This window comes from Pelodiscus sinensis, chromosome 7 (assembly GCF_052426305.1).
Source record: "Pelodiscus sinensis isolate ZL-2025 chromosome 7, ASM5242630v1, whole genome shotgun sequence".
NCBI lineage: Eukaryota > Metazoa > Chordata > Testudines > Trionychidae > Pelodiscus > Pelodiscus sinensis.
The window spans coordinates 59,090,537-59,117,022 of record NC_143058.1 but is presented as its reverse complement, the minus strand read 5'-3'; the positions used below and the strand labels follow the sequence as shown (position 1 = coordinate 59,117,022).

The window sequence follows — 26,486 nt, the reverse complement described above, 5'->3', positions numbered from 1 at the left end:
ACCACACTTACAGCGGTTGGCCTCAGGAAAGTCCACGGGCTGCTTACTGAAGTCTCTCTGGCTCCCAACACCAAGCAGGGGGCACGGCTCAAAGTCTTCCCTCCAATCCAGTCTCCAGGGACCTATCTGCAACAATTCACTCCCAATGCAGCCTCTCTCACCAGGCCCTGTAACCCATACCAGTGAACCACGTAGACAGACATTTGGATACTTAGCCCAATCACCTCGCATCACAGCCTCCCATTCCCCCCCCCCCCATCCACATTAAAAAAGCCACCCTTACCACAGCTCCACCCTGTCCATTTTCACCCCGTCGCTGTATACCAGAATGTTGCGGGGAAAAAAAAAAAACGTCAGTCGGGTGTGATAGCTGCCCGGGTTTTCTCTGTTGCCGTTTACAGCAACGTATGGCCGTCCCGTTGATTTTTTTTGGAGTCCATACTTGGGGAATGGCCTCATGCAGGGGCTTAGCTTGATTTACAGCATCTTTTAGAAAAATTTCCAATCTTGATTTACTAGTGATAGAGAATTTAGACAACCCTTGTTACATTGTTTCCAAGTTAATTACAGACCTTGTTATACAATGGTGAAAGGCAACTTGATTCTTACATTTGTTCCAGTAGGCAGCGTCAGGACCAGTGTCTGGCAAATTAGAAGGACGCTCAGTGGTGGGCCAATTTGCTATCAGGAGCCATTTTTTTTTCTTGCTCGCTAGGGGTTATAAGTAGCTTACGCAGTTGCAGGAGGTCTGCTTCAGAGGATTCATAGGCATTGCACACTAGCAAAAATTCCTCTGCAAATTTGGTAGGGTTTTCCTGGGGCTCTGGAAAACCTTTTACAATTGAGTGGAGCTCCGTGTGGGTCCAGGCTTTATAGCTCCAAGTGGGACAGGTCTGAGTCTTCTCGGAGGACGGGGTAAAGGGAAGCGCTTGGTCTGGTAGTGGGAGAGGAGGTTTCCAATAAAGCTTTTTACTTATAATTAGAATTTTTAAGGGAGGCGAACTTCGATTCAGTCCATCTAAGATTTGCCTCGGCCCACCACTGCATGAAGCAATCTACCTCTCCTCTAGCCAATTTAGTTTTGGGACGGCCAAGTTTGTCTTTTAAGACGTCCACTTGGTCTTTGTTCCAAGATCCTAACAGTGGCCACTGAGTTTTGGGATCCCCCAGAGTCAATCTAGATCATTTTTCCAGAAGTTTACAGGGGTCCGGACCCTTTCTAAAATATATAAGCTGAGCCGGGGTCCCTTGAGGGAACTGCCCCCCGCTTAGACGTCTGGTTACCCATACAGGAGGGCTTCACACACCAATCACACAAGGAGGAAATCTGGGTTCATCAGAGCGGTGCCCAGTGCAACACACAAAAGAAGCCCACAGGCTACTGCCTCAATCGCCCTTGCGTTCACTCCAAGGATTTTATCCAAGATGCGGTGCGGCTGCGATAGTACAGATTCCAGTCACGCAGACCGCGGGGACAGGAGCCCCTTGGGTCAGCCAGTCCCTGGACAGGGATGGCTCCCAGACTCACTCACACCACAGGGAAGACGGATAGTCACAGAGACAAGACAGTCCTCAGTCCGGACAAAACACAGAAGTGACGACCTGACCAGAGTCCTGATGTTAGATCCCGGGATCCCTACCAGAACCGAGCGGGAACCAACAGGTTCCATGGCGTAGACTTCGCTGTGGTTGTGCACCTTTCCATTCTGGCAGAGGACCGCTCGGGCCAAATGCCCAGGTGCCGGCTGCCACGGTCATCCTGCAAGACAGTCAGGGATCACACAACCTCAGCAAAGACGGTTGCCATCTCGGTGGGACCTCCAAATTGTCAAAGTCATACAAGACTCAGATTTGTCAGACCGCTCTGTTTATTAGCAATGCCGCTCTGCTAAATGCACCCAGAAAATGTGAGTGCCATACAAAGTTCAAACCCCTTGATTTATACACTCAAAAGAAAGCCAAAATTAACAGGATTAAAAGAGGGGGCAAAACTTCACACGATTAGTGAGTGAGGCTAGTCAAGTATCTTCATTTCCACGTCAAGCACACAGCAATCTCCTGTCCATATCTCCTTGGTGATCTCACTTGCTTTCTCCCTAACACCTAATGTTCCTTTGCTAGCCAGGTGGGCCTGAGTTAATAGGAAATCTGATCTGCATCCCTACAGACAACAACAACATACTTTTCTTCTTCCTGTTCAGAGAAACAATATTCCTTCAGCTTATTCAATTACAGCATAATTCATCTTTCTCTTACAGTACAATTCTTTCTACTTTCACAGCTGCTCACTCAAGTCTCTCTAGCTGCCGGCTCCAAGAGAAAGGCCCAGCTCATGGGCCTTGTCTCCAATCCAACACTGCAAGAAACAAATCCAGTCAGATTCTCCCGAAAGACTCTCCAACCAACACCAGTTAAGGACATGCATGGATATTTGGATACTTAGCCTGCTTCTCCCCAACCCCAAAAAAGCCCAAACTTACCGAGCTCCAGTCGGACTTTCCCTCAGCCAAGTGCTCTGTGGGCTGCTCACTCAGGTCTCTGGCTGCAAGCCCTGCCTCTGATCTTCGCTGCCCCTGAAGTGCTAGCTGCAAGAAATTACCACCGATACACCATCTTCAAACAGACCCTCCAACCAACACCGGTGAAGGAAGGGGACAGACATTTGGATACTTAGCATAGCCACCTCGCAGCATAGTGCCCCGAAAAGCCACACTTACTGCAGCTGCATCAGACTTTCCAGGAGACTATTCTACGTTGCTCACTCAGTTCTCTGGCTGCAAGCTCCAAGCAGAGGGGCCGGTTTAAAGCCTGCCTCCAATCCAGTCTTTTGGGAATCCATCTGGAACAAAACACTCCCAATACACCCTCTCACATCAGGCCCTGAAATCCACACCGGTGAGAGAAGTGCGGGGACATTTGGATACCTAGCCCAACCACCTCACAGCACAAACCAAAGAGACACTTATCTGAGATCCTCTTAGGTATCTCCCATGGGACTTCTCTATGTTGCTCAGTGAGTTCTGCTTCTGGCTGCATTTTGTGTAAGGCTGCCAGATCCAAGAGAAAGGCCCAGCTCTAGGCTTTGCCCTGAAGTCTCACCTGCAAGAAACCCTCTTCTATCAGGCCCTGCAACCAACACCAGTGAACAAAGTGCTCAGACATTTGGCTACTTAGCCCAGTCACCTCACATCACAACTTCCATTCTTCCCCATCCACCCCAAAATAGCCACATTTACCACAGCTCCACTCTGACTCTTGCCAGGCAGGCTCCCCTATTGGATGGTTATTAAATTCTCTTTGGATACTACCTGGAAGGAGGGAGGCCCATCTCAAAGCCTTGCCTCCATTTCAGTCATCCTCCAGAGGCCTATCTTTAATGAAGCACTCCCAGTGTAGCCTTTAACAACAGACCCTGCAAACAACAGCAGTGAAGTAAGTGCTCATTAGGGTAATTAGCCCAACCACCTCATACCACAGCCCCTCCCCAGAAGCACCCTCACACCGCTCCACTCCCTCTTTCCCCCGGCCAGCTGCTGTGGGTTGTTCTCTCAGTTCTCCCTGGGCACCGGCTCCAAGCAGGGGGCCTGGCTCACAGCCTTGCCTCTTGGCCACACTGCCCCAGCCCCAACTGCAGGAAACCAACCCAGTCAGTCTCTTCCCCCTCTACCCAGCGGGGGAGGAGGGATCCCTGCGCCCCGCCCCCTCACGCTGCCCCCAAAAGCCGCACTCACCGCTCGCCACTGCAAGGCCAGATGCTGCGCGAGACCAACGCGCGTTCTTCGCGCCGCCATGTTAAGCCAGCCCAGGAGGGAGCCGCACGCGCCGGCAGCCCCACGCGCTGCAGCTGGAGACCCGGGAGCGGGCGGGGCGGGGCCCTCGCTGGGAGCCGCGGGACCGCTCGGTGCTCTGATCCCCCGCCCGGTCATTCACCAACCGGAAACATGAAGCCGGCTGCTTGAAACATGCCGCACGAGTCAATAACCAACTTTCTGCCAGGCAGCTAGCGGCACGTGCCAGGACAGCGAATCTGTTCCTGTGTGATGAAGCACGCGCCAGACCGGCCCTTTTATATGCTGGGCGATACCATCGCCTCACGAGGGCGGGGTTGGGGGAAACAGGTGGTGTTAATCCCGTTTAAATGCCCCACCCTCTTTTGGCGCGAAAAGGTGGCTCTCGCGCCTGCGCAGTTGGGGAGCGTCTCTGTGCGCCAGAAGTCCGGCGGGGGCACGTGCTATGAGGTCAAGTCCCCGAGCAGGGGGACGCCCCCGCGGCGCGTGGCCCAGCGGCTCCGGGACCTGTACAGCCGCGGGCGAAGGGGCTACGCGGCGCGGCGGACGCGCAGGGCCTGGGCGGGGGTGAGGCGGCGGCCGGCAGTTTCCAACGGGCGGAGGGACCCGCCGCTGCGGCAGGGCCAGGGGGCCTTCGGGGGGAGCGGGGCGCGTTCTCCTGCTGGGGGTCAAACCCGCGGGGCGTCTCCTTGTCTCCGCTGGGCTCCTCTGTTGCCGGGGGGAACTGCCCTGGGGCGGCCCGAGACGAGCTGCTGGCAATCGGCGCCCCCATCTCCAAACCTCTCCACGATATTGGGCCGCCTAGTTCTCCTGTATGGACGGGCGCCCCTGATTGCCCCCCCCCCCCCGCGCTGTGACCCATTTCCACTGTCGCTTTGCAAACGTTGTTTCGGTGACTCCTTACTCTGTGCAAGGTGTGTCCCTCTCCCATTGGTTTGTCTTGTAATGGCCAATGGGAACAAACACAGGAGCAAATAGTAGGGACTGATTTTAGCAAGTCTTTCTGTGATTCTCTCATCTGCTGTGCTCCGGTTGGTTTTGTTATAGGGCTGCATGCTAGAGGGCATCATGTCCAGCCATGCAGACTCATGGAAAAATTGCTCCCTGCCCTTCCCTGTCTCTGCTTGCACTAAAGCCAGTCAGCAGACATCGGGGAAGACCCCCTTCTTCCCCTGCACCCCCCAAAGCTCCAGTAGCCACATGCGCATTGCTGCATTGTATACAGAATGGAGAACAGAAAGCTCAACAGAGGAACTGCACTGAAATCAGGGAAGCATTGCATGATGGGAAATCCCTGCTCCAGCTGATAATGACCCCTCACCTAACTGCACCCAGCTGCCTAATGATCAGGCCAATTCTAGGAATAAGTCCTTTGATATCCCAAACACTGAAGCTGCCTAATTGTATGATGAGGTCCTTCCAAGGCACTATTTGACTGGAGGGCCTGCAGGCTGGAATGCTCTATTCCCGCCCCTCCCCTGCAATAGGGCAACGCTGCATTGGTGCTCCAGCCATGTGGGGGGAGGAGCTCTGTGGCTTGTTGCCCCCTTTATCCTGCATAGCTGCAGCACCAGCATGTCTTGCCCTATTACACGGGACCATGAGCTTGATAGGCTGAATCCTGCACTATGTGCTCCATAATATAAAGCTCACACTGCACAGCCTTCGGCTAGGAGCCGGTGCCTTCAGTGAGGAGCCGGCTTCCAACTTGCAGCTGGCGGCCATGCTTCAAGGTAGCCAGATTCTCTACAGTGTAAAGCTGCACAGTCTGGAGTGTGTATGATTGGGTAACTAGTAAGATTTTAACAGTTACATGCTTAACATTTTAGCTGGTGTTTACATCCCTAATGTATCAGTATTTGCACACCTATGGGAGATGTCCCAGGTAATTGGCCCTCTATCCCATCCTGTCCAGACCCTGCAGACCCACACTTTTCCAGACCCTGCACCTCCACCCCTTAGCCCGCTCTTGCACCCCACGTCATGCCCAGACTGCCCATCTGCGCCTTGTTCTTGTACCCTATGTCCCAACCAGACCCTGAATCTCCACCACCCTAAGCCCACATCTATGCCCTAATGTGACCCACACAACTCGTGTGGTTCGTTGTCCCATGCAGTGGCACTTAGGCCGCTTACAGCAAGAGATAAAAGTGAGTGGGCTCTACAGCCTAAGCTAAGAGCCAGCTTGCTTTTAGCTCAAGCTGTAGAGGTTCCCACACTAAGCTCCAGAGGGCCAGGTTCAAGTCTGCCCAGTGGCAGACAAGTGGGCATTTCACTTCTTTCACTGTCCATCATACAGTCTCCTCTAAAAACACAACTCAGAGAGAATAAACATGGCACAGACATCAGACTGTTTCCCTGATCAGGAGAATGCTTCTGAATACTTCCCCAGTCCTTTTACTTTCCAGTAGGGAGGTAGGGAACAAAAATATCTTGAGATGGAAGGTCAGCATAACCCCCATTCATAGCAGTGGGGTTGTCAGCCTCTAGTGGCTGGACCACACAAAGAGATTTATGAGACGGTACATTCCTCACAGGTGACCCACCCAAATGGGTTGTGACAAACACTCAAGCTACTTCCCCAGACTTCTTTCCTACAGAGCAATGATCTATGATAGGAATTCCTTCCAAGCCCCTCCCCATCCTTATAATCCCAGGAAGAAGGGTCACCAAGCCCCTAAGCAATCCTTTTGCTCAGTGCTGCAAAGAAAGGCAAAAACCCCTTTTATGAAAAATCTAGGCACACTAAACAGATATCGGGGGCTGGGGGAGAGGAATAACTCTAAGGCTGTGCCTACACTGGCATGAATTTCCGGAACTGCTTAAAATGGAATACTATTCCGTTTTCAGTTTTTCCGGAAAAGGAGCGTCTACATTGGCAGGCTGCTTTTCCGGAAAAGCCCTTTTTCCGGAAAAGCATCTGTGACCAATGTAGACATGCTTTTCCGGAAAAGAGCCCCGATCGCCATTTTTGCGATCGGGGCTTTTTTCCGGAAAAGACTACTGGGCTGTCTACACTGGCCCTTTTCTGGAACAGTGTTCCGGAATAAGGACTTATGCTCGAGCAGGAGCAGAATAGTTTTTCTGGAATAGCGGCTGATTTTGTACAGTAGAGTGTCGTTGCTTTTCCGGAAATTCAAGGGCCAGTGTAGACAGCTCGCAGCTTATTCCGGAAAAGCGGCTTTGCTTGGCCTGGAGTCCCTGCCCCCTGACTTTTGGGCAATGGAAAGGACCTGAAGCCGATGGGAGGGTGCTGGGGGCGATCCTCCTCCCAGAGTTGGAGGCTTAGAATTCACATAATATGGCTGGCAGCTCCTGGCCCCCCTGCTAATCTGTTGCCTGGCAGCCACCCAACAGGAACAAAGCCCTGTGAACAGAAGCAGTTGAAAGGGCTCATGCCTCCCAGGCAGCTCCCAGGCAACAGGCCAGTGGGGCTGTGAGCCCTTTCAGCTGCTTCTTTTCAAAGGGCTGGAACCTGCCAGGTGGCTGCCAGGCAATTCAGCTGCCCAGCAAGCGCGAGCGCTTTAAATAAGCGGTTGAAAGGGCTTGCACGTGTCTGTCTCCCGGACAGTGCACTAGGGCAGTGGTCAGCAACCTTTCAGAGTGGAGTGCTGAGATTTCTATTATTCACCGCTATGTATGGGTCCAATTGCCAGTGATACTTTTTAATGTCACTAACAGTACTACTTACAGCAGCTTAATTAATAAATTAAATCCAGATCTTACCTTTTAGTGCAGAGGTCTGCAACCTTCAGAAGTGGCGTATTGAGATTTAATTCATTCACAGATCTGTGTGCCGAGGGGAGAGGAGAGGCCAGGGCAGGCTGGGTACGGTGACCTTATTATCTGAACCAGGTGCAACTAGTGAGAACGGATTAAATTATGAAACAGATTAAGCGTTTTAACTGTCTAATGTTAGTTTATCAAACTTCATTTTAAATAAAGTAAAATATGTCCAACACAAAAGGTTTCAATGTTTTCTTTATTTATGGTAGGGGTGTGGAACCCTTTTTGGGTCAGGAGTCACTGACCCACATAAATATCAGTTGGGGACCACACAAATGAGAAGCAAAAAACTCCTCTAAAAACCCTCAATGCTCACTGATGTGGCCCTTAACTGAGACACTTTACTCCTTTGGTGCCCTAGCCTCATGGGATGAGGGGAAAGGAAGTGGGGTCTGAGGTTCAGGGCTTCCCATAGACCAGATTTACATTTCTGGGGTTCTGGAGTTAGTGGATTTCATGGACCACCCTAGGCTCTGGGGTAGGAATCAAAATGAAGGGTACAGTGTGCAAGACAGGGCTGCCAGCAAGTGGGATAGGGATGGCATGCAGGATCTGAGAGAGAGGTGGGGTGCAGTGCTTCATGGGGCTCTAAATAGAGGTAGCATGTCGACGTAAGAAGAGCCTACCTTGGACCAATTTCGAGGCTTCCCTGTAGTATAGACGCACTGTTTTGAATGTTTCTTCTGGAATAGCTTATTTTGAAATAAGTGTGAAGTGTAGACTAGGGATGTAGTAGGTGGTCAATTAACCAATAAGCTACAATTCACTGAAAGCAGGCAGAAAACACTAGCACATAGCACGAGTCATAGGGTGTTAGTAGCAGCACTGATACGATTATATAGAACCAAGTGAATAGATATGCTAATTCGATTGTTGCAAGGTAGAAAAAGAAACTATTACAAAACACAGAGAAATTGCAACAAAAAATAAAATGTTGTTATACAGTTGGCTACTGCACATCCCTCAAATTTCAGGTCTTTTCTCTTCCAAAGAAGCAACACACCAACAGGGAACTGGAAAACAAAAATGATAGAACACAGTAGACAAATTGATGGGTTCAACTGTGGACAATTAATCCTCAAGGTATTCAGTGCCAAATGTCAACTATTTTTATAATGTTCGTCATAGAAAAAATGTAACTCATGTTAACAAAGTGGAAGTGTAATTAGTTTGCAGAAACATATCTACAGTTTGAAGACATCAGCAGAATACAGACCACATGAATGGCGCTAACTACAGTCAGAAGAAAAATAGCAATTTTATTAATGAAAGTCAGGTAACAGTAACAGAGTCACATTCTTAGTGGGATCCTAGCATATAATACCAGTATTAGTTCTCTACTGGTGGTTCTGTATGAATAATGTTTGGAAATACTATTTAAAATGTGGTGGGAGTGAAGGGTGCTATAGATACAGCAGGGAAATCTCTTTGGATACTATTATAATCACCATCATTAAACCAAAATGGGTAGAAACATAGGCTGGGTCTCCAAATATAATTTGACCCATGAGCCCCACTCTCAAAGAAAAGTTTGCAAAAGAGTTAATTTGTAATGGAATTGATGCTACTGAATAAATCAAGATTCTATTTAAAGTTTACATTGTAACCGTGCTTTGTCCACCTTTCATTGCTTTGTTTCAGAGAGAGCAGAGGACTATTGTTTATATTGCAATTCTGTGACTAGTAGTTAAAAAAAAAACAGCTGGAAGGATGTTAAGAAATACAAACTGGTGTGAGAAATTGAGCCCTGCAAATCCACAAACATCCGATTTGGATCCGGGGGTATCCACAGCCGCGGATGCAGATATATGCAGTTCATTTTTGTGGACTTAGATGCAGATACCAATTCTGTATTCAGAATGGAGTCTACTGAGAAAAACACAAGCAGTACAAGCACAAAGTTGGTAGCCAAAAATGTAACCAGTTGCCTATTGTGCCAATGTAATAACCTGTTTAAGGATCATGTTTCATGTAATACATTTCATAGACTCATAGAATACTAGAACTGGAAGGGACCTTGAGAGGCCATCAAGTTCAGTCTCCTGCATTCACGGCAGACCCAAGCACCATCTAACTTATCCCTTACAGATCTATATCTAACCTGCTCTCAAATATCTCCAGTGATGGAGATTCCACAATCTCCCTAAGCAATTTATTCTAATGCTTAAACACTCTGACTGTTAGAAAATTTACATTAGCAAGTATTTCTTCTCATGTGCAAAGTCATCTTCAGTGGGGATTATCTGATGAAGAAATATTATTTTGTAATGTTTACCATTTTGTGAAAATTTGTATAATTGTGACTTTTTAATTTAATTTTCTCATGTATTATCAAGGAGAAGTGTGACTTTTGTGAGCATATGTGCCCTGCACTCCAGAGAACTGAAGAGAACCTGAGTGATGAGAATAAACAGTGCAGATGCAAGAAATGTGCATAGTCCCATTTTATGTAGCTAAAAGGTACATTTCACAGGGACTCTGAAAAGTTTTCTGCAAATAAGACTTCTGATTATATAAATGAGAACTAGAGATGTGTAATGTTGCCCTATACTTCAATACTGGAAAAACTATGAATAACTATGTAGAAGGACCAACATGATTATCCCTCAAGTATCAGAGGGGTAGCCGTGTTAGTCTGGATCTGCAAAAGCGACAAGGAGTCCTGTTACACCATATAGACTAACAGATGTATTGGAGCATAAGCTTTCGTGGGCAAAGACCCACTTCATCAGATGATTATCCCTTGAGACTTTAACTATCTAGAAGTATGTGCAGATGTTTGCTGTTCCAAAAAAGTTGAAATGAAAAATAAAATGTTCCAGTATATATATGTCTTATAACAATAACAGTTTTATATTTTAAAAAAATACCTCTATCATAGTTTCCATGTGTAAAACTGACTGTTCCTTCCTAAGTGAAGCATTTTACATTACTCCTGATTGAATTTCATCCCCTTTAACTCTAATAATTTGCTACAAAGGCTACGTCTACACTGGCAAGATTTTGTGCAAATACTTTTAATGCAAGAGTTTTTGCATTAAAGTATTTGCGCAAGAGAGCATCTACACTAGCATATGCTTTTGCGCAAAAGCATCCGTGCCAGTGTAGATGCTCTCTTGTGCAAGAAAGCGCCAATGGCCATTTTAGCCATCAGGCTTTCTTGCGCAAGAAATTCATGTTGCCTGTCTACGCTGGTCTCAAGAACAGTTGCGCAAGAGGGCTTTTTCCTGAGAAGGAGCATCATAGTTCTTGCGCAAGAAGCACTGATTTCACACATTAGAACGTCAGTGTCCTTGCGCAAGAACTCCCCGCCAGTGTAGACAGGCAGCATGTGATTGTGCAAAATCATGCCAATGTAGAGACAGCCATAGTGTTTGCCTGCACCTCCAGCCACCCTGGTCATGAGGAAAACCTGAAAGTGGTGGCCCACGGGGAGGGGCGCAGGGAGCTGCCCCTGTCCTTCAGCGAGAGTGAGCTCAGGGCCCTAGGGTTGCCAGATCGTTTCACAAAAAATACTGAACATTTTGGGGAAAAAAATTGATTTGTTTTTTCACTGGACAGAAGATTAAAAAACCAGACACCTGGCAACCCTACAGGGCCCAGGGATGAATATTTAAATAGCAATCATTAACCATTCCGTTTCCCCTGTGAGCACAGAGAGGGAAAGACACAGCCCAGCCCCACTCCTGCTCGTGCTGTCTCCCCGCCACAGGCAAGTGCTGGGGGGGAGGAATGGTGGTCTGCATTGTTAACCCCAGTAAAAAGGAGCCAGTCCCAGAGAGCCCAGGAATGTGTTCTTGTCCCACATGGGGAGCCCCTTGGAGCTAGTCAGCAACACCAGCCTGTTCCAAACACCCACCGTCCCCTGGGACGGGCCCTGCTGTGTCCTTTCGGTGACTTCCATGGACGGAATTTCCAAGAGTCCAAACACCTTCGCCCCGGGCTGGTCCCTATGCGGTTAGGGCACGTCTACACAGCAGGGCTAACCTGGAAAAAAGCTGCACAACTGTAGCTATGCTAATTGCATAGCTGCAGTCGAAATAGCTGATTTCGAATTTGGGAGCGTCTGCACCGTACTTATTTGGAGATGGAGCCCTCTGCCCCGACTTCCCTTACGCCTCGTGCGAGGAGGGTTCCAGGAGCCGGAGTAGCCGCCCTCCAGCTCGACAGGATTTCGCCATTCTGTTGTAATATTGGCTTGTGTGTAGATGCAGGCCGTGTGATCTCAGAGTAACGTCCATTATTCCGGAATAACGCTGCCGGGCAGATGGATGGGATGGGAGGGGCAGGGCGGAGCTGGGCAGGGCTTAGGGGAAAGGGTGCAGTGAGGGCAGAGCAGGGATGGGAAGAGGCAGGGCTGGGCCTGCAGGGAGGGGAGCTGTCCTGGGCCTGGGGTGTGGAGCAGCCACATTCCTGCCCTGACTCCTTGCTCTCACTGGCTGGAGGGACCATTCAGGGGCCTCCTGGACGTTTCCCCGAGTGGCTGCGGGAGGCAGGGCCCTGCGCGGAGCCGGGATCTCTGCTCCCACGGTGCCTGTGGGGTGGCCAGGCCGAGCGGTGGGTCGCTGTGTTCATGCCGGAGGCTGCTGGGCATGGCGCTCGCCCCCGCCCGACAGGCAGGTGATGGCTGTGTGTCACCCGCTGCCCAGCAGGAGAAACTCCAGGAGCCCTGGTCCTGCTGAGGAAGGCGCTGGTGAAGGGCCTGGCACTGACGTCTGAAGAGAAGACGAAGACCATGGAGTTGCAGGTGGGTGTCTGGGTTTCTCTGGCTGAGCTCTTCCCCCGGCAGGGCCCCAGAGGTTTGAAGGTGCGAAGCTCCCGGACGAGGCTGCAAACCTGCTCTGGACACTTGTCACGTGACAAAGGCCTGGTGCCGGCAAGATCAGGCCGTGTCTCCGGCAGGGGGGCGGTCTCAGCACAGCTGCTTCCTGGCCCTGCTCTGGTGGTGGAGACTCACCTCCAGCCTCTCCCCTGGGACAAATTCTCACCAGTGGGAGCAGGTTGTCAAAGAACAAGCATCACCCGCATTCTGCTGTGATGGCTCCCATGAGTGGGTATGCGCCTGGCCCTGGACACCCAAATCCCCCCCCAGACACCCTATGCAGCCCCCTGCACATCACCTCTGTGCCCTCAGTTTCTCCACTATGGAGCTCTCTGTGAACTCCGAGCTAAAACAAACCCTCTAGGGTTCAGAGAACCAGGAGTCTGGACTCCTTGTTTCTGGGGCAGCAACTGACCGGTCCCTGGCAGGAACTTTCTGGTGCATTTCCCAAGGAAGTAACTATCCTCCCACTCCTCCCACAGATCGGATCTCCTCTACTTCTCGGGTGCCTGTTTGCTCTCAGCTTTTCCTTCTCCAGAGGGAAGTACAGGCGAGGCAGGAGACAATTGCAGCTGGATTTAACAAGCTGCACATGCTGAGGAGGGACAAGGAGCAGCTGCTTCTGCAGAGGAGCAGAGGGATACTCTGCTGACCCCCATGGCTGGGTGGGGTTCATGGCCAGGGGAGTTAATGGCTGAGGAGAGTGGGGGGGGGGGGCAATGAATGGCTGGGTGGGGTTAGTGGCCAGGGTACGAATGGCTGAGTTGGGGGTGACAGGACAGGGTCGTTAGCTGTCAGGTGGGTAGGGATGAGGTTACTGGCTGAGGTGGGAGGGTTACATGCCAGGAAGGTTAGTTGTTGAGGTGGGGGATTTGAGTGCTGGGAGGGTGATAATGGAGTTGGGGGGGTTAGCAGTGGGGGAGCTAATCACTGAGGTGGGCAATTAGCAGCCTGGGCGGTTAGTGGCTGAGGTTTGTGTGGGGAGGCATGTTACAGGCCAAGAAGGTTAATGGCTGAGGTGCGGGGGGGTTAGTGTCTGGGGCATTTATTGGCGGACAGGGAGAGCTAGCGGTCAGAGGAGTTAATGGCTGATTGGTGGTTTAGTAGCCAGGAGGGTCAATGGCTGAGGTACAGGGGTTGGTGGCTGAGGTGGGGGAGAGTGGTCAGGGGGACTCATGGCTGAGGTGGAGGGGTTAGTGGCTGGGGGGTTAAAGTCTGAGGAAGGGGGTTACAGGCTAGAAGGATTAATGGCTGAGGTGGGGATTTATTGCCAGGAGAGGTAAATGGCTGAAGTGAGGGGGTTAGTAGCTGTGGCAATTAATGGCTGGGTGGGGTTAGTGGCCAGTGTGGGTTAATATCTGGGGGGAGTTACACACCATGGGGGTCAGTTGCTGGGTGGAGGGAATAATGGCTGAACTGAGGGGGTTACAGGCCAGGGGGTTAGCGGCTCAGATGGGGGATTAGAGGTGAGAGGGGTTAGTGGGGGGAGTGGTTAGTGGCTGAGATGAGGGGGTCAGTGGCTGGGGCGGTTAATGGCCGGTGGGGTTTGTGGCATGGGAGTTAATGGCTGAGAAAGGGGGATGCATGCTAGGAGGGTTTATGGCTGAGGTGAGGGGGTTAGTGGTTGGGTCAATTAATGGCTGGGTGGGGTTAGTGGTTGGGGGGTTAATGGCTGTGTTGGGGGACAGACAGGACAGGGGCGTTAGCTGCTGGGCAGGTAGGTTATTGGCTGAGGTGCTGGTGATAGAGGCCAGGAAGGTTAGTGGTGGGGGGGGAGGAATTGACAACTGAGTTGGGGGGGTTAGCAGCGGGGGAGCTAGTGACTGAAGTGGGCAGTAGCGGCCTGTGCGGTTAGTGGCCAAGGTGAAAGGGGTTACAGGTGGGGGGGGGGGTTAGTGGTTAGTGGCCGGGGCATTTAATGGCTGAGGGGAGTGGGGTTAATGGCTGGGGCTGTTAATACCTGAGTGGGGTTAGTGGCTAGGAGGGTTAATGCCCGAGGTAGGGGGATTAGTGGCTGAAGTGGGGGGGGGGGTTTACAGGCCAGGAAGGTTAGTCATTGAGATGGGGGGGGTGAGTGGCTGGGGGGGGCTCATGACTGAGTTGGGGAAATTAGCAGTGGGGGAGCTAATAGCTGAGGCGGGCAGTTAGCAGTGGTTAGTGACTTAGGTTTGTGTGGGGAGGGATGTTGCAGGCCAGGAGGGTCAATGGCTGAGGTGGGGGACATTAGTAGCCAGGGGGGTTATTGGCAGGGGGGGCGGTTAGTGACTGGGACAATTAATGATTGAGGTTGACGGGGGTAGTGGCCAGGAAGGCTAATGGCTGATGTATGGGGGTTAGAGGGTAGGCAGGTTATGGTGGAGGTTGGGGTTTAGCGGCCGGAAGTGGGGGGTAATGGCAGTGTGGCCCAATGGCCAGCGTCAGTACCTAGCCCCTTTTCTAAGGGCTGTGTGGCCCAATGGCCAGAGTTAGCCCTTTGCCCCTTCTCTCAGGGCAGTGTGGCCCAATGGCCAGTCAGTAGCTTGTCCTGTTTCTCAGGACAGTGCGTCCCAAAAGCCAGTGACAGTTTTTTGCCCCTTTAGTCAGGGCTGTGCAGCCTAATGGCTATAGTCTGCAAGCTGGTCTTGACTCACGAGGTTGTGCAGGTCCCTGTCCAGGGACAGGGGATGGGTGGGTGGTTCCATCCCCCGTGGGGGGCAGCCCCCCCCCTCCTCTAGGGCCCGGCAGTGGCAGCGGCTCCAGACCTGGTGTGATCCCGCCGGCAGCTCCCTCCCCAGCTGCCTGGGGCAGCCCCTGCTGAGTTGTGGGCACCTGGGGCCAGGGTCATACGGGGGGAGCTGGCGCATCCCTGTGGCCGGGCTCCTCCTGTCCCAAGAGAGCAAGGGCCTGTCAGACTCAGTGTCTGGGAACCAGGGGGGCAGTAGGATGGGCGCAGTGCCGCTCTAGTGCCCCCAGGGCCAGACCGCTCCCAGGCTATCAGCATAGGAGTTACTGATGCCCTACTCCCACCCAACTCCTGCCCCTCTCTCTCCTCCCCACGCCAGCTGTTTCCCTCAGCTTTGTCTGGCTGCCCCATGGCCCTGGCTGGGGCTGGGTTCCCAGTGGGATGCCTCACTGGCCCCACAAAGAGCCGGCGCCTTGGTGCCTGGGAAGGGGCTGGTCCTACATGGAGCACAGGGGAGGGGAGGGGAGGGGAGAGAGACAGACTCACCCTCCCGTGGGGCCGGTCCCAGAGGCTCTGGTGCGTAGCGACAGGGCTCCCATTCCCTGAGAGGGGGGCAGTCTTGGGGGGCGACATTTCAGTAAGGCTCCTGGCCTGGCATCTCAGTGTCAGTGCTCGGGGGCCCGGTGCCCAGCGGGGTCCCTTACCTCTGGCACAGAAGCAGCGGGCAGAGGGGCCAGACCCCTCCCTGGCCGGCCGGTGTCCTCGGCTGGGCCCGAGGGACAGTCCCAGCTGGGCCCCAAGCTCCCTAGTGGGGGCTGTGCTGAGCTGGGATGGAAGGGAGGAGACGGGCCTCATCAGTGTCCTGCTGCCAGCTCCCAACCCCCCTGGGCCAGCTGCCTCCCTCCCCATGTCCCTCTGCTGGAGCCACTGGGGAGAGGAGCTTACGAGACTCCCAGCTCCTGGAGCATACGAGACTCCCAGCTCCTGGAGCAAAGGGGGGTGGGCAGGGCCCTCGATGGGAATTTGTACCCCCAGATGCTCCAGGGGGACAAGGGCCCAGGTCAGGGCAGGAGACTGGCTGCAATATGGGCCCTTAACGTTCCAGGGTCTCTCCTGAGCCAGAAGAAGATGAACTGGGCCCAAGTCTGGCTCAGGCCTGGGGTTGCCAGATGGTTTCAACAAAAATACCCGACACACTTGACCTTCCATCACAACCAACATTCCATTGTCCTCGGGAAATCCCATTGTCTCATTTCTATTGTCTCCATTTCTGTCCCACACAGAAACCTCAAATACTGGCCTGTCTGGTTCCAAACCAGATGTGACGGCGCGTTGGGGGTTCCCCGTCTCCTGCACCCCGAAATGGCACAAACAGACTGCACCAGCCAGTGGAATTGAGGGTGGTTTATTGCTCCTCCAGCACAGCGCAGCACAGATGTAATCTGGTTACAGGAACTGGGCTAGGATGCCTCAGGCCCCCCTTGAGATGGGGGAGACTGGGCCCCTAAACTCCAGCTCCTTCTCCTAGGCTCTCCTCCATGCCCTCCAACAGTAACTAACCAACTCCCTCACTTCCAGCCCTGCCCCCCAGCCAAGGCAGCATTCCACCTTCCTTTGTTCCTCTCCATGGGGGGTGTCTGGCCACTGGTTTGCATAGTGACTCATCCTGTTTTGCTGGGTCGTGGTACCCACGGCAGCCAGTGGGGGTTCCCCCAGAGCCAGCAGCATAGAAACCAGCCAGGTACCCCCACTACGTCACAGTTCTCCCCCCTCCGAGAGCGAACTGAGCAGGGTCACTCCGCTCGTGACCTAGGGAAGTTCGGGTCCTCTGCGTGGGAACCCGCCCTGGGGACATGGGTGCTCCCCTTGACTCGGGCCGGCCGTGGCGAGGCCCCACATGAATTGGCTTCCCTCTGTCCACTCGCCGCCCCGCTCCAGGGTGACTGGCCCAGGCCTGTCCTCGGGGGTCACACCCACCCTTCCGCTGGCCTTGATCTCTGGCCGGGGTCTCTCGGGCCGGGGCCATGAGCCCAGCGAGCCTTCTCTGGACAGCCAGGGCGGCTCCCACCCCCGATGCTCCATCCAGGGAGGACTTCCCCTCCCATAACTCTCTCAGCCAGCCCAGAGGGTCTATCTGGGGTAGAGACCCCCAAGCCGCTTTCCTCCTGTCTTGGGCCTTCCTGCCCCTCTGGCAGGAGTCACAGGACCGGCAGTACCGCTGCACGGCTGTAAAGATTCCCGGCCAATAGAAGTGCTGGAGCAGCTTCAGCCGGGTGCTCCGGATCCCCCGGTGGCCCCCAACGGGGACATCGTGGGCCAAATACAGCAGCTTGAGGCGATACTTTCGGGGGACGACCAGCTGCCGCTGGACCCCCCATGCCCTCACCTTCCTGGGGGGGAGCCACTCACGGAACAGGAGCCCATGCTCCCGCAGGAATCTCTCCTGGCCACCTCTCCCCCGGGACTGAGCTGCATGGAGGCCAGCCTGGTCCCTCAGCCTCTGCAAGGAGGGGTCTGCCTGCACCTCAGCCTGGAATTCAGCTGCTGAGGCAGGGATCGGGACCTGTCCCCCACCTCTGCCTAGGTCCGGAGTCCCAGCCTGGCTGGACCCCGTGTCCACTGGGATGGGACCCTGAGGACGCTGCCAGGAGTCCTTCCCTGGACCCACGTTGTCAGCCCCCCGCTGGCTCTGGCTCCGGGTAGTGACTAGAGCCCGCTGGGATTCATGGGGCCACTCCTCTAGGTCGTTCCCCATCAGCACCTCGGTGGGCAAGTGCGGGTGCACCCCCACTTCCTTGAGGCCTTCCTTCGCCCCCCATTTCAGATGCACCCTGGCTACAGGCACCTTAAACGGGGACCCGTCTATGCCCTTCAGGGTCAGCTGCGCGTGGGGTAGTATCCGCTCCTGGGCCACTATGTCAGATCGGGCCAGAGTCACCTCCGCCCCCGTGTCCCAGAAGCCCGTCACCTTCCTACCATCCACCTCCAGGGGTATGAGGCACTCGCTCCGCAGGGGCCGTCCTGCCCCCACCCGGTACACGGAGAAATCCGCCTCCTGAGAATCCGACCTCCCAGGGGAGGTGCACTGAGCATCCTTCCCCTCTCTCTGAGCTGAGGTTTGCCTGCCAGCCCCTGCCTCTGGGGCAGCCTGCCCTTCCTCCCGCCCCAGCCAGTTAACCCTGGAAAGTCCCCGGTCCTGGGACCTGGTGCACTGAGCCCTCTTGTGGCCTTTTTGCCCACAGCGATGGCAAGTTAGGCTTTGGGCTGTCTCTGTCCAGGCCCTGGCTGGTTCTCTGGGGCGCAGACGACCTGTTCCTTGGTCTCGCCCCGTAGTTGACTCCCTCCGTCGCTCAGCCGAGATCCGGTCTCTGCGCGGTTCCCTTTCTCTCCGGGACTCCTGTTCACACCCGGACCGGCTCTCCGTGAACTCATCCGCCAGTCTCCCGGCCTCCTGGGGATTCTCTGGTCTCCGGTCCTTGAGCCACAGCCTCAGTTTGGGTGGGCACACTTCATAGAACTGCTCCATCATGACCAGCTTGAGCAGCTCCTCTGCGGTCTGGGCTCCGACTCCAGACACCCACTTGCGGCAGTATTGCGCCAGGCGGGAGGCCAGGTCCACATAGGTCTCCCGTGGCCCTTTCTGTACCCCCCGGAACTTCTTCCTGTACATCTCGGGGGTCAGCCCGAACTTGTGCAGCAGGGCCTCCTTGACTCGGTTGTAATCCCCTGGCTGTAGGTCCTCCAGCTGACTGAGCACTCCGGCCGCCTCCTGGCTCAGTGCGGGGATGAGCTCCTGCAGCCAGTCAGCTGGGGGAACCCGTTGCAGTCCACAGGCCCTCTCAAAGGCACTGAGGAACCCGTCTATGTCACCCATGTCCTTCAATTGGGCCACCACGAGCCTCTCCAAGTGGCTGGCAGCCCTGGGACCTTGGGGCCCATCCGCACTTGGCGCAGCCGGTGCCCCGCCGGTTCTCCGCTCTGCCATGGCCAGCTCATGCTGTCGCTGCCTCTCTCGATCTTGGCGCTCCTTCTCTCGGTCCTTGCGGTCCTTCTCTCGGTCCTCTACTTCCAATTCCCTGATCCGCAGCTGGATCTCCAGCCGCCGCAGCTCCGCTGGGCTGGCCCCTGCCCTAGATGGGCTACGGCTTGCAGGCCTCCCGGGAGACGCTGTCTCATCTCTCCGTTGGGTTCCAGCGCTCCTCCCCCTCTCTGAGCCTGACACACTCTCAGGGGGGGTCTGGCTGCTTCCCCTGGGGACAAGATCCTGGCCCTGTGGCTGGTCATTCTCTTCCAGCTGGGTAATCAGCTGGGCCTTGGTTGCTTTCTGCACAGGCAAGCCCCTCTCTCTGCACAGCCCCACCAGCTCTGCCTTCAAGAGTCGGGCGTAGGCCATCTGCCCGCTGGGCCCCTCGGTGCAGACTCACCAGTCTAGTGCTGCAGCGCCCCACGATTCCCAGGAACCGCTTCGCTCTGTCTCCAGCACGCCTGGCTCCAGGGCTCTTGCTTCTACTGCGCCTTGTCGCTTGCCGCTGGGAGCTTCATCCACGGGGTGCAGTGCATCCCACCCCTGACACCAGTGTGACGGCGCGTTGGGGGTTCCCCGTCTCCTGAACCCCGAAATGGCACAAACAGACTGCACCAGCCAGTGGAATTGAGGGTGGTTTATTGCTCCTCCAGCACAGCGCAGCACAGATGTAATCTGGTTACAGGAACTGGGCTAGGATGCCTCAGGCCCCCTTGAGATGGGGGAGACTGGGCCCCTAAACTCCAGCTCCTTCTCCTAGGCTCTCCTCCATGCCCTCCAACAGTAACTAACCAACTCCCTCACTTCCAGCCCTGCCCCCCTGCCAAGGCAGCATTCCACCTTCCTTTGTTCCTCTCCATGGGGGGTGTCTGGCCACTGGTTTGCATAGTGACTCATCCTGTTTTGCTGGGTCGTGGTACCCACGGCAGCCAGTGGGGGTTCCCCCAGAGCCAGCAGCATAGAAACCAGCCAGGTACCCCCACTACGTCACACCAGACAACTGGCAACTCTGCTCAGCCCCAGCTCTGACTCTGCCCTCCCCAGGGGTCGCTGCCAGCCCCCAGCCCTGCCACTGCTGGCCCTGTGGGAGCCACCTGCCCATCCCAGAGTCAGGGGGCCGGCTCAGAGGTCACTCACCTCCAATGCAGGGACGGGGGGAGTTACAACTGGGCTCTGCTGCTCCCTGGGGCCTTGGCTCTCCCCTAGGACACTGGGTGCGATACAGGAGTTGACGCGCTGCAGGGGAGAGAGGTGGGGCAGGGTCAATAGACCAGTGCCCAGGCTGTGTCAATGAGCTGCCCCTTCCCCTCCCCCCAGGTGTGTGGGATTTGAGGGTCCCTATCCCAAAGCCAGCCAGGCCCTGACTTCAACTTCCATCTCCTTCCCCTGTCCCTGATGGAGGAAAGTCCCAACACAGCCCTGCCCCAGGGTCCCCAGTCTCCCCTTCCCTCTCGCCCAGCACTAAGGGAAAACTGCCCCCCTGCCCCGCCCATGCTCACCCACCAGCTCTCCTGGCCTGTGTGGGGCTCTGCCCGCAGGTCCCCTTGCAGGGCCAGCTGGAGGCCCGACCCCGCTCGTGCAGAGCCTGCAAAGGAAGGGCGGGGGGTCACACCCGGCAATCTGAGAAACCTCCTCCCTGTCTGTGGCCCCCTGCTCAGCCAATCAACAGCGAGATTGGGTGAGGGGGCGGGAGAGACGTCTCAGGGACGCCCCAAGGGCTGGCCCAGGTCACCCCCAAAGGGATCAGTCTCAGAGCGATTCCAACTCAGCCTCTTCGGGGGGCTCCCACACAGCCAGAAAGGGTAGAGGGGGTGACTGAGGACCAAGCACTGTTAAGCCCATTGCTGCTTGTCCTCTTCTTGGAGGCCAAGGAGAACAGTTTGTCTCCTCCTCCCTATAACCCAATTTTAGGTACTTGAAAACTGCTCTCCTGTCCCCTCTCAGGCCTTGTGTATACTGTGGTATCCCAGAAACACCCCCCACACACCCTCACCCCCATTGCCCAGCGGGGTCCCTTACCTCTAGTGCAGCAGCAGTGGGCAGAGGGGTCAGGCCCCTCCCTGGCCAGCTGGACAGTGTCCTCAGCTGGGTCCCAAGCTCCTTAGTGAGGGCTGTGCTGAGCTGGAATGGAAGGGAGGAGACAGGGCCCCATCAGTGTCCTGCTCCCAGCTCCTGGAGCATGGGCCCTTAACGTCCCAGGGTCTCCCCTGAGCCAGGAGAAGATGAACTGGGCCCAAGTCTGGCTCAGGCCTGGCCCTCCCCAGGGGTCACTCCCAGCCTGCAGCCCTGCAGCTGCCAGCCCTGCGGCATGTCGGAGCCGCCTGCCCATGATGAGGTCAGGGGGCTGGCTTAGAGGTCACTCACCTCCAATGTGGGGTGGGGGTGAGGTAGTTACAACTGGGCTCTGCTGCTCCTTAAGGTCAAACTGCTTCCTCTCCCCCACCCATGCTCACCTCCCAGCTGTTCTGGCACCTGTCTGGGGTTCTGCCCGCAGGTTCCTCTGCAGGGCTGGCCAGAGGCCAGACCAGACCTGTCCAGAGCCTGCAAAAAAAGGGTGGGGGGTGGGGTGTCACTGCCAGGAAACTGGGAAACCTCCTTCCTGTAGCGAGACTGGGAGAAGCAGCTGGCCAAGAGGTCACAGGGGACATCCCAAAGGCAGGCCCAGGTCACCCCCGAGGGGTCGGGCTCAGAGCAATTCCAGCGCCCCCTATTTGGGGGGCTCCCTTCCCATGGCTGGTGTCCTGACCCCAGCCAGCCCCTTAGGACACATGGACAGTCAGAGCCCAGAGCTCTGAAACCAGCTGCAGCCCAATCACCGCTCATGGGCACCCGTCATCAAGTGTGTGAATTGCCCTGGCCCCTTGGAGAGACTCAGGAACTGTGCCGAGAAGCAGGAACTGCAAAGAAGCAGCTCAACCCGCCCCCAATCCCTGCTGCTCTGGGACTGATCGGTTTGGTCTGTGAATCACAGAACAGTAGAACTAGAAAGGACTTAGAGAGACCATCAAGTCCAGCCCTCTGCCCTCACGGCAGGACCAAGCACCATTTAAACCATCCTTGACAGGTGCTGTTCAACCAGCTCTTAAATATCTCCAGGGATGGAGACTCCACAAACTCCCTACGCAATTTACTCCAGAGTTTAACCACTCTGTCCAATCTAAACTTCCCTTGCTGCAGTTTAAGCCCATTACTTCTTGTCCTATCATTAGAGGCCATGGAGAACCATTTTTCCCTCTTCCTTGTAACACCCTTTTAGATACTTGAAAACCACTATCGTGTCCCCTCTCAGTCTTCTCCTTTCCAAAGTAAACAAGCCCAGTTCCTGCAGTCTTCCCTCATAGCTCATGCTCTCTAAACCTTTCATCATTCTTGTTGCTCTAGTCTAGACCTTCTCCAATTTCTCCACATCTTTCTTGAAATGTGGTGCCCAGAACTGGACACAATACTGCAACTGAGGCCTAATCAGTGCAGAGTAGAGCAGAAGAATGAATTTGTGTCTTGCTTACAACACACCTGTTAATGCATCCCAGAATCATGTTTGCTTTTTTTGCAGCAGCATCACACTGTTGACTCCTATTTAACTTGTGATCCACTCTGACCCCTCAATCCATTTCTGCAGAACTTCTTCCTAGACAGTTGTTTCCTGTTCTGTGTATGTGAAATGGATTGTTCCTTTCTAAGTGGAGCACTTTGCATTTGTCCTTATTCAACTTCATCCTATGTACCTCAGGCCATTTCTCCAATTTGTCCAGATCCTTTTGAATTATGACCCTCTCCTCCAAAGCACTTTCCACCCCTCCCAGCTTGGTATCATCTGGAAACTTAAGAAGTGTCCTCTCTATGCCATCGTCTACGCCATCGTCTACATCACTGATGAAGACTGAACAGAACCGATCCAAAAAAAGACCCCTGCAGAGCCCCCCCTTGTTAGGCCCTTCCAGCATGGCTGGGAACCGCTAACAATGACTCCCTGAGAACAGCTTTAAAGAGAACAAAAGGCCACGAGTCTCCCCCGTCAGTAACCACCTGCTCGGCCAATCCGCAGTGAGACTCTGGGAGCTGGGAGGCAGGTGGGGTAGGTCTCAGTACACTCCTAAAAGCACAGGCCAGGTCACCTCCGGCTCCCAGCGCTCTGCGAGCCCCAGCTCTGTGTGAGGCCTCCCACAGCCCAAACCCACCCACCCAACACCCAACACCCACCTACCCACCATGCTTGGTGGGGCAGGGAAATGGGAAGGGGGAAGACACAGGAGAAGGCGAGACAGAGGGAGGGGAGGGGACAAACCTCTCTGAGGCGCCGACCATCTTACTGGGCCCAACACGATCGGCCGCAGGGAAGGAGAAAAAAGCTGACGAGGCTCCTCCTGCCCCCGCCCCTAGGTCCCAATTGTCCATCTGACCCCTGCAGAGACCTGGGAAGGGGCCGCGCTGCTGCCAAGCCGCAGGAATCTCTGAGCTTGCCCCGGCCTTGCATCTCTGTCCTGATTGGCTGTTGTCAGGGTCTTTGTGAGGTCATCCCTGTCCCCAGTCAGCTGAAATTCTGCCACAGGCCTTTGTGATGTCACTGCCACCTCCACCCCTCCCACATAAGGCCACTGTCCTGACCCTGGCCAGCCTCTGTGGATATTTGAGGGGTTCCCTTGGAGCCCCACTGAATGTCAGCTGGGTGTGGGGCTGAGCAGGCCAGGCAGTAATACCCATGGGGCTGCTCCCTCGGACCCACCCAGCTTGTCAGTCCTTAGCAGAGTGTAAGGCCAGAGGGGCCCACTCTGGATTCACAGGGAAAGTTGCCCCTCCCCCCCTTGGCATTGGCTACCCTGGGGAGTCAGGGGTGGCCAGAGAGTGGCCAGAAGGCTCTGGAAGAGATGCAGCCCCCGTCTGACAGCCTGGAACTCACCTTGAGTTGCAGGCCAAGCACCAAGCCAACACCAGAGACATCAGACCAGTGTAACGAGGGGGGATTGTTAACGATACTGGTCTAAGCTCTGGCATGCACACATGGGCACTGCTATAAAGGGCCCTTCTCTTGCTAGAGTGTAATGTATGTCTTGTGCTGGAATCAGCCCCTGCTAAAAACTCTTCACATGGGTAGGACCTACTCCCTGGTAGTTTTTTCTTTCCTCCACTTTATCAGTAGTTAAATGATACATTGGCAATTGCCTTGAGCTTGCCTCATCCGCAGCGCTCAACTGACTTTCCAAAGGAGGGCAGGTTCATTATGGGGAAACTGAGGCATGGAAAACGGTGGCACCTTGCCCAAAGTCACCCTGCTGGAAAGTGATAGACCCAGGTCTGCTGAGTCCCAGTCTAGTAGATCATCATAATTACTGCCAGCTTGTGGTATTCCCCTGAAATGGCACTGAGATGGAGGATAAGCTTTTTTCCTCCTTCTGCCATGATTAAATCATTTCAGTTTCAATTCAACAAGAATAAGCTATTTGTCTCTTTTCTTCAGGAGACAGAAAATCTTGAATTTGGGTCCTAATATAGGTCCCGAGTCTAATGGGGGCACTGAACTATTAACAGATTCAGTAATTTATACCTGTATGCTTTCCTTTTTGGTTTGACTCCTGGCGGTAGCCAATTCGTGAAGAAATAGAGTTATTTTTTGAACTTTACCTGGTAGACCAAAAGGATGACAGGTGACAGGTTTGTCACCATCATGTTTAATTAGTTTTTCTTGTCCTCTGGGACTTGGTGACAGGTATACCTAACTGCTATAGTGGCGAATTCTATGAGACTTAAAAATAGTAAATAAAATATTGTCAAAAGCAATATCCACTGATCATTTATCGAGAACCCGAGATCCATTGAAGGCAAATCCTAATCACTATTACCCAACAAGCGAGGAAGCAGAGGATTGCTAAATACATTTAAATGACTTCCTTGTAAATGTTATTGACAATATTGTCTCCTGTGAATTTTATAGAATAGGTTTTTAAGTAACTGTATCCTGACAAATCAACCTGGTCTCTTCTCCCTCATTTTATGTGCTGGATGTTTCATGCTAGCCAATGTTTTACAGGGAGCCTGCACAGAACGCCTCTCCAACACTCTCCTTTGTTTATTGGGCAGGGTTGGTTACCGTATCTGGGCGGTGGTGAAACCCAGTTATCACTTAAAATAAAATGCCTTTCGGTATATTCTCCGGATTCTATATTAGTAATTTTTAAACGAAAAAAATTAGCTGTTTTCGCCAAGGATTAGTAGGATCGGACAAACTCGGAGTCAACAGACCTGCCGTGATGCCGGTCTTATTTACTGGAATAATCAGAGACGGGGATAATATGAAAATAGAACCCAAATCTATCTAAAGTGTTAGAAATAATCTGTTTTATTTTAGGGTTTCCTTCTAAAATTTTCTCCAATTGAGTATGAGCTACTTTGGGATTATCCCAATTATAGTCTGGATTACTGGTACAATACTCCTTCCACTTATCCTGACAGTGCTGACCTAAGTATATTACTATAAATTGAACTTTATTGCGAGTGCACTTACACTGATAAAACAATAGCGACACCCTTTGTCTAGGCATTAACACATCCTCATTGGGATCAAAAAATCGCCTCCCCATATCCTTCTGACTATGCCAAGTGGAATTTTGAATACCTATGCATACCAGTAGGAGGAGCTAAGGGCCCAAATCATGCTCTCCCTCTGAATCGTAGAGGCATTCAAAATTCCACTCCGCTCAAACTTTTCCCTTGTTGTCTGTAATTCACAAACATGGATGGTTTGGGAGCTGACCCCATTAAATCCTGCCACTGTTGCTTTTGGTAGGAAACAGCTGCCCCGAATCATTTCCCCACATACTGGATGTGAGGGTGCGTTAGATGTTAAACTGCCTATGATCAACTACCATACGTGATTAAATCCCTTCTCCTTTAGTTCTTAGTTATTGATCTGAAATACTTCCTGCTTAGCATCTTCAGTCTAATGTCCAAAAACTCATCTAACATGCCGTCAGCCCCTTTTCTCACTAATCAAATTCCAACATAAAATCATCTCCGATTTTATTCCCTTTCCTCTCTAATCCTTGAATGTTGATATGAAACTGCTTCACAAATAACTTCTCACTGTCTTTATAGCTACAATATAGATTAGAGCAGTGTTTCCCAATTGGTACTCCACAGAACCCTGGGGTTCTGCGAAGCAAAAGTAGGGGTTCTGCGAGGAGCCAGCACAAGAGCTGCTGTAGCTGTTTCCCTCAGTCAGCCCTTACATGGCTTCAGGGATTGCTGCTGGCTGTTTATCATCATTAAAAAGGAGTTTAGGGCGCAAATCGGAGTGGGGGGAGGGGCAGGGTGTGAGCAGGGGGCAGAAATTTACAAGTTTGGGTGGGTCAATTAACTGTCTGGAGTGGCAGAGCGGGGGCATGAAGGGAAAAATCAGGCTGGGGGGGA

At 53.6% G+C, this 26,486-nt stretch overlaps 2 long non-coding RNA genes across 2 annotated transcripts; both read right to left on the bottom strand.

The window, feature by feature from the left end:
- Nucleotide 1: 1 nt before the first annotated feature.
- LOC149524081 (uncharacterized) lies at nt 2-4,280 on the bottom strand. Its single transcript, XR_016350090.1, has 3 exons — nt 3,732-4,280; nt 3,309-3,412; nt 2-3,099 (listed from the first exon to the last, which is right to left on the bottom strand). It is a non-coding gene; the product is annotated as an uncharacterized LOC149524081 (long non-coding RNA).
- A 16,305-nt stretch (nt 4,281-20,585) lies between these two features.
- On the bottom strand, nt 20,586-23,530 carry LOC112547519 (uncharacterized). The gene is made up of 4 exons (XR_016350129.1): nt 23,368-23,530; nt 21,536-21,623; nt 21,102-21,203; nt 20,586-20,667 (listed from the first exon to the last, which is right to left on the bottom strand). It is a non-coding gene; the product is annotated as an uncharacterized LOC112547519 (long non-coding RNA).
- Between the last annotated feature and the right edge of the window lie 2,956 nt (nt 23,531-26,486).